General features: G+C 39.8%; 1 pseudogene; it reads right to left on the bottom strand.

The window, feature by feature from the left end:
- Window positions 1–548: 548 nt before the first annotated feature.
- LOC133033403 (uncharacterized) overlaps window positions 549–17,932 on the bottom strand; it is a 119,498-nt pseudogene continuing 102,114 nt past the window's right edge.

Here is a 17,932-nt window from a genome sequence, read left to right as displayed (position 1 = left end):
TGTCCTTCTTCACTTAGTTCAAATTTTAACATTCTTTCTCTGTACAGACTAGTCTGAAGATAGCTTACGCCTATTCTCGGGCTAAATCAGCTGCCTCTAAGAATGTCGCCATTTCCAACACTATTCGGGCGAAAGTGGACTTGGTCAGGAAGGACGCCAAGGACGCCAGGGTTTAGCTTGGGGCTGTCCGGATAGAGCTGGGGGAGATTAATAAGAAACTTCTTGCTACTGAGAAGAAGGTAGCCGAACTGACCAAAGATCTACAAACCTCCGATTAGCTTGAAACTGCCATTGCCTCCTTGTCCAAAGAAGTGACCAGCCTTCAAGAGGAAAGGGAGGTTCTTCGTGCTGTATACCAAAGGTTGGAAGAAGAGAAGAAGACCCAGGAGGAGGAACTTAGAGCTAAGGTTGAGAAGTATAAGTTAGAGGCCGGGTAGTAGAGATCTGAAGTGGAGAGGCTCGAAGGGAAGGTGAATGCCTTACAGACAGCTGGTCTCGAGATTTTCTATGACCTCTAGAAGGCTAATCCCCAAGAGAATTTTTATTACTTAGGCAATACCAAAGACATGTTTCTCAAGTATTGCACTTCTCAAGTGGCCTATGGAAAGCCCGAGGCGACCGCTTCCACCTCCCCAGCTGACCAAAACATTTCAGTGCCCTCCGTTTAGACAAACAATCCTCCAGCTCTAACTGACCTAGAAGACCCATACAAAGAGCCTGGGCCTCCAGCTGTTTGAATGCTTTCTTTTTCTATCCTTTTCTTATCTTTTCCGGCCATAAGGCCTTTTTTAAGACAAAGTGACCGACCAAGCGGTCTTTAAACTTGGAATTTATTTTTCATTTTACACACAACTAGCTGACCGGGCAGCTTTTAATCGCAGGTTTGCATTCTTTTGTTATCTTTAATGAATTTCATTCTCTGTTAATAATCATCGTGCAATAGTGTTTGTTTTATTTTTTACCAAATGCTTTGTACAGGTATAGGTGCCCCCCAAGTGACCGAGCAGACTAATGACTCTTTGTCACTTCTTATACTTTTTTACAAGTATACGTTCTTGTTTGTTCGGGGTTTGGGGCTCGACCAAACCTTTTGTACGCACTTGATGGTAAATTGATAACATGGTAATAGATTCAACTCAATTTGAATTTTGAAATAAATATCTTTATTCATTTATTGATCGGAATTGTGTCTGATACCGTAGTAACTTACATCAAAGTTATTATACTGATCTAATCTGATCTTTGGCTTAACATGAAATAAAACAAATTTCATAAATTATAAATCGTATTTTCAATGGTGGTGATTCGACCTGAGTACTTGAAGATTTTATCTGAAACTTTTGGCGTGGTCCGCCCAAATGGCCATTCACTTAAGAGTAAATGTTCCTTTGTACTTGATATGGTCATCTGACTAGGTACTTCTATTGGTAGTATTTTCTTAAATTTTCCCCATTCCAATACCTTGGTACCAGAACGAGTTGCACTTTTTCATCATACTTACCTAGTTTGTATGCCCCTAATTCTAAAACTTCGACCACTTGATATGGTCCTTCCAAGTTAGGTCCGAGCACACTTGTCGTACTGTCTTTGGTGTTTAAAAATACTCTTCTTAGGACCATATCCCCCACCAAGAATTTCCGAGCCTTCACTTGTTTGTTGAAATACCGAGCTACTTTTTGCTGATGGGCCATCAATTTTAAGTTTGTTGTGGTTCTCTTCTCTTCAATTTCATCGAGTGATTCGACAAGGAGTACATGATTGGCCTCTTGACTATATGTCAACCTTCTGTCATATGGTGGTTCGAGTTCTACGAGCAGCATAGCTTCATATCCATATGCCATGGCAAATGTAGTCTGTCCAATTGCCATTTTCTCAGTTGTTCGGTGCGACCATAGAACTTCAGGAAGTTCCTCCGGCCTGTTTCCTTTAGCATCCTCAAGTCTTTTCTTTAGTTTATCCTTCAATGTCTTGTTGACTGCCTCAACTTGACCGTTTGCTTAGGGATGTGCCACTGCAGAGAAACAGTTGATAATACCATGGTTTGCACAAAAATCAGTGAAGGACTGGCTGTCAAACTATTTTCCATTGTCCAAAACTATTTTGTACGGCAATCCAAACCGGTAGATTATGTTCTTCACAACAAAGTCTTGCACTTTTTTTGGATGTGATGGTTGTTAATGGCTCATCCACTTGGTGAAGTAATCAACTGCGACCACTGCATATTGCACGCCACCTTTGCCATTGGTAGCTATCCGATCAGGTTAATTCCCCAAATGGCGAAAGGCAAAGGACTTTTCATCTGAGTTAACTCGTTAGGTGGTGCTCGAGGTATCTTCGGATATGTCTGGCATTTGTTATATTTTTTAACGTAGGCCTTGGAATCTTCGATCATTGTTGGCCTGAATTAACCTTGCCTTAGAATTTTCTTAGATAAACTTTGCCCGGCAGCGTGGTTTCTGCAAAATCCATCATGTACCTTAAACATAAGTCGTGTAGCTTCTTCTAGGGTAACACATCTGAGTAAGGCATGGAGAATCCTTGTCTATACATAATTCCCTCTACTATGATGTACCGTGCAGCCTTCCTTCTCATCTTCTGAGCCTCATTTCGATTATTTGGGAGTTCCCCAGTGATAAGGTAGGTTGCGATTGGAGTCATCCAATTTGGGGATGTATCAATCATTTCAATCTCCTCCGTGCCAGTGATGCTAGGTTCTTCGAGAAACTGAATAGGAACCAGATTCGGTTTATCACTTACATTACTACTCGCAAGCCGGGCTCATGCGTCAGCAGTCATGTTTTCTTCCCTTGGAATTTGCCTGAGAGCATAGCTTTTGAACTGTGTGAGCGGGTCGTGTATTTTTCTCACATACGCTATCATCATTTCCCCCCGAGCTTCATATTCTCCAGATACATGATTTACCACCAGTTTTGAATCATTGTAGATCTCAATATGTTCGGCTTTCATTTCCCGGGCTAGCTTTTGACCCGGGATCAAAGCTTCGTATTCAGTCTCATTGAGTCTTTTACAGATGTAATAGACCGGATGTTGTATGTTGTTTTCCTCTCTGATCAGTACGTCACTTACAGCATGCTCCGCGATAGCCAAGTATATCCCAAGTTCTTCTCCGTCCAGAGGTTTTGAGAGTATAGGAGGTTTTACGAGTTGCATTTTTAGCTCTTGAAAAGCTTTTTCACATTCCTCCGTCCACTCAAACTGTTTATGTCCTCGCAGGATGTTGAAGAACAGAACACACTTGTCTATTGATTTTGAAACAAATCTGCTGAGTGCGGCAATCCGACCAGTCAAACTTTGAACTTCCTTGGTTCTTGTTGGCGATTTCATATCCAGGAGGGCTTGATCTTCTCGGATTGGCTTTAATTCCTCGAGTGTTGACGATAAAGCCTAGAAACTTACCCGAGCTGAGTCCAAAGGAGCACTTTAAGGGATTGAGTTTCATGTTGTACTTCCTAAGGACTTTAAAGCATTCTTCCGGGTCATCTATGTGCTGTTGGGTTTTATGCCCTATATAAAACTCATTTCAATATAATCAGATTTACTTATTAATATAGATCACAAATAACATTTAATGTTGCATGGTTCACATGATTTATTTCATGATTATATGTATATAATGTATGAATTCATCTGAAACCCTTTTCACATACTTGATCCTATTTATTGTGTTGTCAACACATTTGAAGGTAAACATGACTATGTGAATAAAGATTCCTAGATTTATCAGACATAGGGTTTTACTGATATGATAATCTACAACAGAGTTTACTTGCATTTGGATAAATGCTATGTTCTTTCCAGAGCATTGGTTAAAGTAAAGCTCAGGTTGGGTGCATGGCATATGCATCGGAAGGGACCGATATTGAACTTTGACTTAGATTTATTAAACTTACCGTAATATCTATTCAAGTCAATATCGCCTAGTTGATCCTAGATCAAATGATCTTAATCCTGTTATGATTAGGCTCAATCTCGAGAGGCTATTCGTGTTCTTTGATTTGTTAGTTAAGCCTACTTTTGGGTCAGGGTGATACGTACATTTTTGGAACACGATAGTGCAATTGAGTGGGAGCGCTAACATAAACATGGAATCTATAGCTTCTATCTGGCGAATAGTAAGTAAAGGATGATCTCCTTCAAGCTTGACCAAACAAAAATAAATGGTGGAGATCTCAGATAAGCTGAAATATCATTTATACGGGGTTAAGTGTTTTTAGGATTAAATACATTGTAGGGTGTAACGGTAATCTAATCCCTTTACAGTGTAGATCATTCATATAGAGGATCATTAATCAAATTAGGATTATAACAATGGATAACTAATGATGTGTCTATATGGTGGAACATATAGAGCATTCTATATACTGAGAGTGCAATTCTAAGTTCTATGCGTGGGTTCAACGAAGAATTAATAAGTTAGTGAATTTAAGCAATAAATTCTTGATCTACTTATTGGAAGCTCGGTTATATAGACCCATGGTCTCACCACTAGTTGAGATAATATTGCTTTGTAAGACTCATATAATTGGTTTTGATTAATCAATTATAATTTTCAAATTAGACTATGTCTATTTGTGAATTTTTTCACAAAGTAAGGGCGAAATTGTAAAGAAAGAGTTTTAGGGGCATATTTGTTAATTATGATACTTTGTATGGTTCAATTAATAAATATGATAAATGAAAATATTATTTAATAATTATTTATAGTTATTAAATAGTTAGAATTGGCTTTTAAGTTGTTGAATTAGAAAATTTGCGTTTTTTGAGAAAATCAGATGCAGAATTGAGAAAACTGCAAAATTCAAGTAAGGCCCATTACTCTACATGGCCGGCCACTTGGAATGATTTTTCAAACTGATATTTTCATTATTTTAATGCCAAATAATTCAAACCTAACCCTAGTGGAATGCTATAAATAGATAGTGAAGGCTTCAGGAAATTTAAACACTAAATTTTCTACTTTTTCCTTCAGAGAAAAACGTTAGCCTTCTCTCTCTATACCTAGCCGCCACCTTCTTCTCTTTCTTCCCTCTTCAGTTACGAAATACTCAGTGATTAGAGTAGTGCCCACACACAGCAAGTGATACCTCAATCATAGTGAGGAAGATCGTGAAGAAAGACTTTCAGCAAGAAGGAGTTTCAGCACTAAAGAATCAGAGAAAGAGATCCAGGTTCAGATATTGATAATGCTCTGCTACAGAGAGGAATCAAGGGCTAGATATCTGAACGGAAGGAGTCATTATATTCCGCTGCACCCAATGTAAGGTTTATTAAAGTTTATATGTGTTTATTTCATCGTTTTAGAAAGTTCATATTTAGGGTGTTAATCAACATACTTGTGAGTAGATCTAAGATCCTGGTAAAATAATTTCCAACAACTTGCCTCAGAGCCATGGTAATTGATTTGCTTGCAAGAAATTTGGACTTTAGAACGATTGTTTGATGTTTTAGATGGTATCATGTTGTATTGAGTGTTATATGATGATTGATTGATGTTTGTGAATTTTCGTGAAAAATAATTGAATATCTGTTTCTTGAATTATTTTTATTGGATAGTATGGAAAAAATTAAGCAAGTTACTTTATTACAGAATTCAATTTCGATTTAATTTGAATTAGTTATGATTTTTTGAAGTTTCGAAAATATCGGGGTGGTGTCGCTGCACCACGCGCGCGCGCGGAAATCATGCAACCTCCCCCTGCGTCGAGTTTTCACGCCCAAACAACCCCCATGCGCGCGTGGACATGTATGCTCAGCATACCGTCCGTACAACTCGCATTTTTTTCGTTTTTCTTCGATTTTTCATGCTTTTTCATAGATTTAACTTCCGATTTTTTGTGTAGTTCTGTATTTATACATTTACTATTCCTAATTCAATTCTAATTATCATAATTAAATTAATTAATATTTTTTAAATTTAATTCATAATATTAGTGTAATTTGAATTTGAAAATAGTAAATATCTATCTTTTTGGCTTAATAATCTATCTTATTTTTAAATTTGATTATATCTTATCTTATTTTTAAATTTAAGGTCAGATATTAAATTTTTTAAATTAATTTTTTTTTACATAATTTGACCTTATTTAAATTTAAAATAAGATAACTATAATCATGTAATTTTAAATAGATGTAAGATATTTTGCTAACTTTTAAATTTTGTTATTTTATTTATTTAAATTAAATTTAATTTATCTTTTTTAATTTTTTATTTAATTTTTATTTATAAAATAACATTAAATTTTTAAAAGTAGTTAGCAAATTTTGAAATAATATTTAGGTTGGTTGAAACCTAATTTTTCAAAATTGTAGGTTTAATTTTAAATATTTTTTTTATTAATTTCGAAATTTTTTTAAAATTTTATTTTATTTTATTATTTTTGAAAATAAATTTTTTTTATTTAATTAATTTTTTGAAATTATTTATTTAAAATTAAATAAATCCTACATCCAACTATCCAGCTAACCTTGTTGTAGGAGTATGTGTTTTAGCTTGTTTGTAAGTTTTTAAAACCTATTATTGCTTGATTGCAAATAGCCATGGTTAACTTGTTGACAGATCCAATGATCTGATTTTAACTCATGGCTCCTTTGGTCAAGTAAATAATTTGTAACAGGTATATTTACAATCTTCTTTCATCTGTGTATGACTTAGCAACATGATAGGATCCATCCAAATTGTGTGACTGTGTGAGCCTATGTGTTTAATTTCATTATAGATGCATATAGGTTGTTGTTGCTAAATAAAATATCATAGTTCTTGTTAGATTTTATTTAGGCCCATTTAGTTTTTGGGCCTCTTTAATTAATAACAGTTGTTCATTTTAAGGTTAAATTCCTCTCTTTTGGGCCTTGTGTGAGAGTTGGGAGCCATAGAAGTGGGTACGACATACTGAACCCAACACCCCCTCACATGAACCACCCCAATTGTGAAGGCCCATTTGCCTGATTTGAATAACTGTACTAGGTTAATTTAATTAGTTTAACCTAATAAAATTGATTAGCAACATAATTAATTTCATTTATTTTGAAATTAATTTAAGAAAACCATATTTTAAAGAATTTTATATTCTAAGCTAAACTATATGTATTTTCTTGTATTTAATTAAATATAGAATTATAACCATCTAGATTCTTTCTGAAGCTTAATTTAAAGTTTTCATTAAATATTCCTATTTAAGTTGAAAATTAGTTATCACTAACTAATCAACTTAAATTTGAATATCTTTTGAATTTCAAATTTCAAAATTAAGTTGAGGAATGTTAGGAATTGGTTATTAAGATTCTTTAGATATTTTTTTAAGTTGATATCTTTTCGAATATTAACTTAAAATGGAATATTTTAAAATTAAGTGGTTACAACTTAATTTTTGATATTTAATTAAATTTAAATTTGAAAATATTTAAGCTCTAGATTTTTTCTAATACAACTTAAATTAGATATTTTTTTTTTTTCAAATTTTGTGGAAAAGATACTTAGTCAAATAAGATATTTTCTAGATAGTTATTTCTAGACTACTTATTATTTCTAATATTAAATAGGAAAATATTATACATTGCGAAATTATTTATTTAAATAATTAATTTTGGTACAATTTGTTTTAAGTATATTTTTTTCTAGTATTAAACTAGAGATCAATAATTAAGCCTTCTCTACACTTAATTATTTATTTCTTGAATTTAATACATTTAATTAAATTGAAAATTAAATATCTAAGTTGATTGTCATCATGATACTTAAATATTTCTTTTTCATGACATTTAATAAAATAGAAAATTATTTTAAGTTGAAATTTAATTTTTCAACTTAAATTTAAATAATTTTCAAAATATATATTTTTTTATTTTATTAATCAAATTTCGAAATTGCATTTCTTAAATGATGGAATTTTGAATTTTATTTGAAAAATATATTAAAGTTGTAAATTATTTATTTTAATTTTGGACCAACTTAAATCAATGATTTTTTCATTTAATGATTAATTAAAATAAATAAAGTAAAATATATTTTATTAGAAATTTAATTAATTAGTCAAAGGAAAATCTTGATAGGTGATATTTTTACTTGAAGTATTTTTCTAGTGTATTTAATTAAATAGAAAATTAATATTTAAGTTGATTTTCGTCATCATACTTAAATATTTGAAATTTTTCTTATATATATTTAATTAAATAGGAAAATTATATTTTTTGTTGTAAATTAATTTTATTAATTAATTTTGGGCCAACATTAAATTAGAATAATTTTTCCAGGATTTATTTTTTATTTTAACATGCATTTTTGAAAATTGTATCCTTGAATACTTTAATTTTTCGAAATGCAATATATATTTATAGAAAATTAAAATTTGAGTTGTAAATTAATTTAAATTAATTTCGTAACAACTTAAATTGAATATTTTTCTAAATATTTATTGGAAATTATTACTAAGATGGAAATAATTCATGTTATTTTCATATCCATTTAAGTAAAATTTATAAATATTAAATTAAAATTTATATTTAGAATTTTTCATTCTAAATTGAAAATTTTAATTAAATAAATATATATATTTAAAATAAATAGATTAAATAAAGAGAATCAAAGAAAATACAACTCTCTTTAAATAATGAGCTTTATTATTAAGATATTCGATCTCCATTGTGTGTTTTACATCGCGTTTGTTTTAGTGAGTATTCCTCCCTAATGGAGGAACGTTCATTAGCAATTTTGCACCGTTTAATCTCGAAAGATAAGTAGTTTGTAAGTGTTTTATATGGTATGGATCACCCTAATGGTGGCGACCATATTTGACTTGCAAATTATGAAACAATGGTGGAAGCTCATAAGATAGAATTGCCTTGACTCTCGCCTAAACAGGACAACGCTGATTTCCAATCTTGATCGATAAAAGGTTGCTAGAATGTTTAACATTATAGATGAGCTGACAACTCTATTCAATGGATGGTAGCTTGACTCTCGCCTAAACGGGACACTGATATCAGTTTGTTGAAAACCTTGGAAATTATTTAGGATTGTATGTTTTAGTATTTTCACTTGTCATTCCTACTTGCTATATGTTTAATAATTTCTGAATTGTGTATGAATTTATATTGAACCATGTTATTTTCTGTTATTAAATTGTAGTTTAATTTCGAATCTTCATTGTTGGTCTAACTAGGTTTGTTTATCTAATGAGATAAATCCCTAATGGATTTTCACCATTAGACATACGTAATAGTGTTAGATCTCGAAATGATAAATATTGTATATGCAACATCTAGTTGTTCATCAATTGATGACACCTTAGATTAGTATTTTTACAATATGAAACAAGAAGATTTTATAAATAAGATTACTTTGACTCTCGCTAATCGAAGCATCGTTGGATTCTTATTTATAAACGAAATTATCCTAATTCCTCTTAGCTTATTCATTTCGAATTAGCTCAATAACATATCATTGGATGAATGGTCTATATATCATTTAATGTCATTATATTTTCTCTTAAGAAATTAAATTACGCATATGATTATAATCTCGAAATTCTATTCCCAATTGATATAAATCCTCAATCTTAGAAATCTCCTACTTGTATGGGCAAATCAGACTTAGAGTTAAATTAGTAGTGGTGGTCCAAGATAGAATTACTCATTATATTTGGTATAAATTTAAGTCTTTGACTTTAATTTTAGATTCCAAACAGAAATTTTCTTATATTTCTAATTCCAAAATACAATACAGTTACACTTTTACAAGTGTTTAATAACCATTTTCTATCATTGGTTTCATACTGTATGGAATATGAGTTTAGTATTCTGTGACCAGGATCCACTTGCACTATTCTAAGAACTCTTTGATGTAACTAAACCTAAGTAGTCAAAAAGACACAACCATATTTTTATTAATCTATGGCATTTGTATCTTGTTCATAGTATTTTTGACAAGATCAATCTCTGCAAAGAGTTAATATGCCTATATCCACTGAAAGTAGTTCATCTCATTCGCAGATGGATGTACATTCAGGGGTGGATATGAGTTTTTTCGTTGTATTCTTAAAACGATAGCTCTAGATTATACCTTATGCAAAGAAATTTGAAATGTTTAAAAATTTCATTAATTTCTAGCAATGGTTAAAACAATTAAGGTAAGTGGTTAAAGATCTTGCGAACTGATAGGGGTGGAGAAATAGTTAGTAGATATGCAGTTCAAAGATCATTAAATTGATTTTTGAATTATATCCAAACTTACCTCCCCAGAATTTTCGATTTGCATATTGATGATTAGTTACTAGTCGTTGCCTAAATCCTTCAATGGTAATACAATTTCAGAATGATGTAATGGTTGTATACTTAATGTAAATCATTACTAGATTCATGGATGATCTAATCAAAATCTTAAGAAAATCTTGAACTGTTAACCATGTTTTGTTAGCTATTCTAAGTGATTAGGGGTGGACCATCCCATAGTCAATAGATAAGAAAGTGTTTGTTCAAACAAATACTACTTTTCTAAGATAATGACTAAGTCTGAAAATAAAGTAGCAAATAAAGGAGATATTTATTTCTTGATTCCAAAAGTGTTCTATCATCTTATATGACATATGATGATCCCACCGGCTCTGTTTTCTTGTCACAACCGAAGAGGTTAATACCATTTAGTTTTCTTAGACATAATTCACGGTACCTTGTCGTAATGGGAGAGTTTCTAGGAACTCACATTCTTATGACTTGGGAGACACTAGTGATTTAAAATCCATTGTGAGTTTAAACAAGTAATGGATTGTCAAGATAAGAAACTAAGAAGAAAAGCCAATAGAGCTATGGTTTAATCCATTCACATGGAGTAACCTAAACTTTCTATTACAAGGACATAAAAGGAAATTTTCTTTAATAAGTCTATTCAATGGACTTAACAAGATTGCTTGTTCCTAGTATTATAGGTTTGAGTTTATCTAAACCTATGGCTTGTGTTATACCTGGTAATAACTTACTCTAATGCAAGCAACTTACTTTAGTAAGATGCTGAAGCATTTTCTTTCTAATGGCAATCTATAGAAGCTTCTCGACTTCTACGCATAGATTTTATTTATCTAAGGAAAAGTCTCAACTATTCCAAAAAAGATAAAGCCATGAAAGAATTTCTTAAATCAACAGTGAGAGGTCTTAGATATGCTTTTGTATGCCTTAGACCAGACACCTGTTGTTGAGTGGGAGTAATGAGTAGGTATCAGATTAATCCAGGACATGGACATAGATGGGGGACCCAAACCCCGAAATTGGGACCCCAAACTAGGACCAAAACTTGGGCCTCAGAACTTGGATCAGGATCAAGGACCCGACCCAGGCCCAAATCATGACCTAGGACCCACCTCGGGACTTGGGATCCGGGACTCGATGCTTGGACCTAACCCGTAGTCAGTGTTTGGATCTGGGAATTAGAACAGAATCCTAACCCAAACTCGAACTCAAACTAAGACCCGGACACATACCCAGACCTAGACCCACATTCGGGAACCAAAACTGAAACTTGAACTGGAACCGTACTGGGATCTTTGAAAGGGACCGGGGCTTCGACCCAGATCAGAACCGAAAACCGTACCCAACCTCATACCCTAACCGAGACCGAAATACGGACCTGAATCTCTCCCCGAACCCAAATCAAGACTCGAACCCAGACTCAGACCCAAACTCGACCCGAACTCGTACCCTGTGACTTGAAACTGGAACCGAAACCAGAAGCAGGACCCAAACCCAGACCCTGACAAATATTCGGGACCCGAAACTAGAAACTGAAAAAGAACTGCAAGACGAAGACCCGGACCCAAACCTAGAACCAAACCTAGACCTAGCCCCAGACCCAAACCGAGACCAAAACTCGGGCCCAAACACATTGTGTACCAGAACGGGACCGAGACCTGGATCCGAACCCAGACCAGGACCTAAACCTGGGACCCGATCCCAAACCCAGACTCGGACCTAGATAGGGATCTGGACACGAACCTGGACTCAAACCCAAACAAGCCCTAGACCGAGATTGAAACTCGAGACCTTGATTCAGACCGAGACCCTAACCCAGACCAAGACCTGGACCCGCACCCAGGACCCGAACTTGGACCTAACCTGAACCCACACCCAGACTGGGATCTAGAACTGGACCCAAACCCACACCTAGACTCGGACCAGGATTCATACCCCAACCCAAACCCAGACCGAAACCCGAACCTAGACACTGAATCGAAATTGAATCTGGGAGAAGGACCCACACCTGAATGGACCCAGGTCAGGACCTAGGATCTGGACCTACATTTGGGACCTAGACGTGGGCCTCGAAACCTAGACCCAGATCGGAACTCGAGACTCGGACCCGAGCCTCGACCGAGAATCAAACCCAGATCTGGATACATATTGAGATCAGAACCCAAACCCAGACTCGGACCAGGACTTGAACCCAGACTGGGTCCCGAACTCAGACCGGGACCTAGGAATTGGACCTGGATGGGGGACCTAGAGCCGTGACACGGGCATAAAAATTGGGACCGAGACCCGACCTCAGATTCGGACCGTAACCTAGGACCCGGACCAGGACCTGGGACCCAAAGTCGAACTAGACTAAGACCCTTACCTCATGGCTTAGAACTGACTCGTAGTCAGTCTTTGGATCTGGGACCCATACCCGGAATCAAACCCAGACCCGGACTCAGACCCTAACCAAAACCTACACCCGTACCCCAGACTTGGGTCCGAGTCCAACACTGGGTTTGAGTCTAGGAACTAGAATCTGACTAGGACCCAGAACTAGAGCCGGACGAGATGCGGACCCGAATTACAACTTGAATCAGGACTCGGGACACGAACCCAAACCCAGACATGGGCTTGGACCAAGACCCGGACCCAGGACCTGGACCTGGATTGGAGACTCAGACCTGGACCCAGGACCCAGACCTAGATTGGGGTCCCAAACTAAAAATTAGAACAAGAATCGAGACCCAGGACTGGGACAGTGACCCAAGCCCCAACCCCGGTCTCGGTCCCAAACCTAGACCCGAACATGGACACGGACAGGGACCCAAGACATGGGATCCAGATCTTGACCCACGACATGGGGCTTGGACCCAACCCCTAGTGGGGGTCTAGATATGGGAATCGTACCAAGACCCGAACCTGGAAAACATTTCTAGACTAGGACCCAAACCCAAACTCGGATCCGAGACCCGAAATCGGAATAAGAACTGGAATAAGGACCGTGGAACAAGAATTGGACATGGGCCAAAAACCAGATCTAGGTGCAGAACCGAATAGTGACTCGAACCCAAAACACCTGAACCCAAGCCCAGACTTGCGCTAGGACCTGCGACCCAAATCCTGTAACCCAGGACCCATTACCCGAGACCAGGTCCAGAACCCAAACCTATACCAGAACCCGGACCCAGACCCAAACCCTGACCAAGACCCGGACCCAGACACGGACTGAAACTTGGACCCAGACTCAGACCCAAACCCAGACTCGTACTCGTACTAGAACACGGACTCGAACCCGGGACCCGGACCTAGACCGATATCAGGTATGGTGCCTAGACCCGGAATAGGACAAAGACCTGAACAAGGACTAGGACTAGAACCTAGACTAGGAAGAGGATCGAGACTCAAGAGCTGGGACCGAGATCGAGAACTGGGACCGGGACCGGGACCGGGACCCGAGACCAGGGAGCCGGGACGCGATACTTAGACCTTAGACCTGAGAACCGAATTGTGACCCAAACCTAGACCAAGCCAAGACCCAAGACAAGGACCAGTACCTAACACGGACCGGGACCTGCACTCAGACTGGGACCCTAACCCAGACTGGGATCTTGGACCCTGACTTGAATCGGGGACCTGGACCCATGACTCACGACACAAGACCCAAACCTAGACGCAAACCTCCACCTGACACTCGAACCATGACCAAAGACATGAGCTAGAACTTGACTAGGATCTGGATTTTGGCCCGTGACCCGGGACACAAGACACGAGGCTTGGACCTGACCCATAATCGGTGTGTAAATCAGGGAATCGAACCTGGACCAAGATCCAGACCCGGACCAGAACCCAAATCCGTACCAGAACTCAAACTAGACTAAACATGAGGTGGGTGTTTGGATTTGTGACCAAGACTCGGACCTGAACCCAAACACAGACCTAGACCCAGATAAGGACTCGGACCCAGACCCACTCCCAAACCTTAAATCATACAATGTGACCCGAAATTGAAGCCGAGACTAAACCCAAAACCCTAAATCCCTAAACACTAAACACAAAACCCTAAATCCTAAACACTAACCTGGACACGGGTATAGACCCATACCCATACCGAGATTGGATCCCACAGGCCCGAAACCCAGACCCAGATACAGACCCAAACCTAGACCTAGACTGAGGACCTAAACCCAGACCAGAACCTGGTCTGGAACCTAGACTTTGATTAGGACCCAGATCAGGATCTAGACCCGATATTGAAAAGGGACTAGGACTCAGACCGGGACCCGGACCCACACTAAAACCTGAACCCATACTAGGACCTCGACTCGGACCCAAACTCGAGATCCAAACCCAAACTTAAACTTGGACATAGACTGTGACCTAGGATCCGGACCTACATGGGGGACCTAGGCCCCAAAGTCAAACCTGGAACCAAACTTGGACTAAGGATGTGGACCTAGATGGGGGACTTAGACCCGAAACTAGGCCCCAGAACTGGGACTGAGACCCAAAACTCGACCCCAGACTCGAGACACGGGACACAACCTTGTACCCGAAGCCCAAGACCTGACTACAGGGACACAACCCCGAACCTGGACACAAACGACCTGGGACATAAACTGGAATAAGATCGAGATCCGAATCTAGACTTGAGGCTTCGACCTAACCCGTAGTAAGTGTTTGAATCCAAGATCCGGACCCGGATCCGTATCCAGACCCCGACCTAGACCCAGACCGGGATCCAAACCCGATCTTAGAATCAGAATAGGAATCGAACCAGGTCAAGGACTAGAACGCAGACATGGGAAGTAGCAGGACCCAAACCTAAACCAAAACTCAGACTAGAACCCATACCGAGACTTGGACCCGGATCAGGACCTGTTACTAGGGACCTAAACAAAGACCAGGACCTGGACCCAGACCGGGACCTGGACCCAAACCGGGACACAGAGCCAGACCCAGACCCAGACCCAAAAATTGGGGCTGGACCCAGGACCTAAGAACCAGACTCGGACCAGGGATCTGAAACTCAGACCCACACTGGGAGTGGGACCCAAACGCAAACCAAGACCTAGACTCAGACCAGGACTCAAGACCCGAACACGAATCGAAACACAAACTTTGACCAGGATCGACACCTAGGACCTGGACATAGATGGGGGACCCAAACCCCGAAATTGGGACCCCAAACTAGGACAAAAACTTGGGCCTCGAAACTTGGATCAGGATCCGTGACCCGGCCGAGACCCAAATCATGACCTAGGACCCACCTCGGGACTTGGGATCCGAGACTCGATGCTTGGACCTGACCCATAGTCAGTGTTTGGATTTGGGAATCAGACCAGAACCCGAACCCAAACTCGAACTCAAACCAAGACCTGGACACATACCCAGACCCAGACCCACACTCGGGAACCAAAATCGAAACTTGGACTAGAACTGGATTAGGATTTTAGAAAGAGACTAGGCCTTCCACCCAGATCGGCATCCAAAACCGGACCCAACCTCAAACCCTAACCGAGACCGAAACACGGACCTAAACCTCGCCCCGAACCCAAATCAAGACTAGAACCCAAACACAGACCCAAAATCGACCCGAACTCGTACCCCGTGACTTGAACTACAACCGAAACCAGAAGGAGATCGGGACTGAGAAACAAGACTAGTACTAGGACCTGAACCCATACACAAAACTGCAACCAGACCAGGACCCGGACTCGGACATAGACCCACCCTATGATTGGGTCCCAAACTTGAATCCAAACCCGAACTGGGACTTGGGACCCAAACCCAGACCTGAACTCAAACCCAAGAATGGAACAGGACTTGGGAACAACAATTAGGATCGAGACCCAAAACTGCACCCAAGTCTCGTGTCTCAGAGCTAGACCAAGACCCAGATCGGGACCTGGGACATGAACTGAAACCAGACTGGATCCCGTGAATGGGATCCAGATCTTGTCCCGGGATCTGGGAACCGGGGCTTGGACAATACCCATAGTCGGTTTCTTGATCGGGGACTCAAAGAAGGACCCGAAGCTGGAGCAGGACCTGGACCCAGACCCAAACCTGGGACCCGAAACCGAAACCTGAACCAAAATGTTATCAGGACCTTGGAACATGATTGGGATCGTGACCAGGATCTTGACCAAGACTTGGACCCAAAACTAGACCAGAACCCAGCCCCAAAACTCGTGCTCGAACTCAGTCCCACGCCCAAACTAAGATTGAGACTTCAACCTGAACTCGAACTCGAACTCGGGACTCGATCCTAGACCTAGACCAAGCCCCTAACCTCAACTGGGATTCAGACCAGGACATTGAAACGAACCCAGACCCGGACGGGAATACCGACTCAGACCCAGACCAGGATCAAAACACAGGACCTGGACCACCAGACGCAGACCTTTACCCGAGACACGAACCTCGACTGAAACCGGAATCTGAAAAACCCGTCACCCGTACTCAAAATAAGACTCAGACCGCGACCACAACCTGGACCCAGACCCGGACCCAGAACCAAACCCAGACCCGGAATCAGAATTGGAACTATGACTAGAACCCATAGCTGAGAGCAGAACCGAACCCAAACCATAACCCAAATTCAGATAAGAACTTGGACAGAGACCTTGACTAGGACAGGGACCTGAGACCTGGGACCCGAACCTAGACCGGGACCTGGACTCGACCTGGTCCTAAACACTTGCTGGAACCTGATACCCATGATCCAGACAAGGATCCAAACCCTGACAAGGACCCAAACCTGAACCCACACCATGATTGGGACCAAGACCTGGACTCGAACCTACACCGGGACCTAGACTAAAACCAAGACTCGGGACCCGAACTCGAACCTAGACCCAAACCAAGACCTAGGAACCAGACACAGATGGGGAACATAGACCAGGGACCCAGGTCTCGAAACCCAAACCTAGATCTAAATTCGAGATTCGAACCCGAACCAGGACCTGATTTGGACCCAGGAATTCAAAGTCAGACCCAGACCCACAACAAAAACCTGCCCTGGACCCAAATCATGAGAAGAACCTGGACAGGAATCCATACTAGAATCGAACCCAAACCTAGACCTGAACACAAAATCAAACCCGAACCCGGGACTCGAACTCAGACCCAAACCCAAAATGAGACCCAAACCTAGACCTGCACCAAGACATATACTCGAACCCAGACCAGGATCGGAACCCAGGACCTAGACCCGGAACTAACCCTGACTTAGATCGAGATCAAAACCTGGGACTCGGACCCGAACTTGGACCCAGACCTAGGACCCTAACCAACAGCCGTAGCCGGATCCGGACCTGAACCCAAACACGGACCAGCACTCGAACGCCGAACCGAACTCGAACCGCGACCTGAACTCTAACCCAAACTCGAACTCGGAATCGCACCTAGAACTAGAACCAGACAAAGACTAGGACCAGGACAGGGACAAAGACCCAGACCCGAACCCAAACCTAATTAAAAACGTAGACCGAGACCCAAACCCAAATCGTGACTAGGACCCAAACCCATACCTAGATCGCGACCAAAAACCCGACAAAAACTGGGACCTTGACCTAAAATCAGGATAGGGACTTGGGCAGCGAAACTAGGACCGGGACCCAATACCCGACCCTAGACCTTGACTTGAACCTAGGACCCAGCTCGTGACCCGGCACCCAAAATGGAATCA

The sequence above is a fragment of the Cannabis sativa genome, unplaced genomic scaffold (genome assembly GCF_029168945.1).
Source record: "Cannabis sativa cultivar Pink pepper isolate KNU-18-1 unplaced genomic scaffold, ASM2916894v1 Contig7, whole genome shotgun sequence".
NCBI classification, from domain to species: domain Eukaryota; kingdom Viridiplantae; phylum Streptophyta; class Magnoliopsida; order Rosales; family Cannabaceae; genus Cannabis; species Cannabis sativa.
The sequence above is the reverse complement of the archived record's forward strand: the minus strand, read 5'-3'. Positions and strand labels throughout refer to the sequence as shown.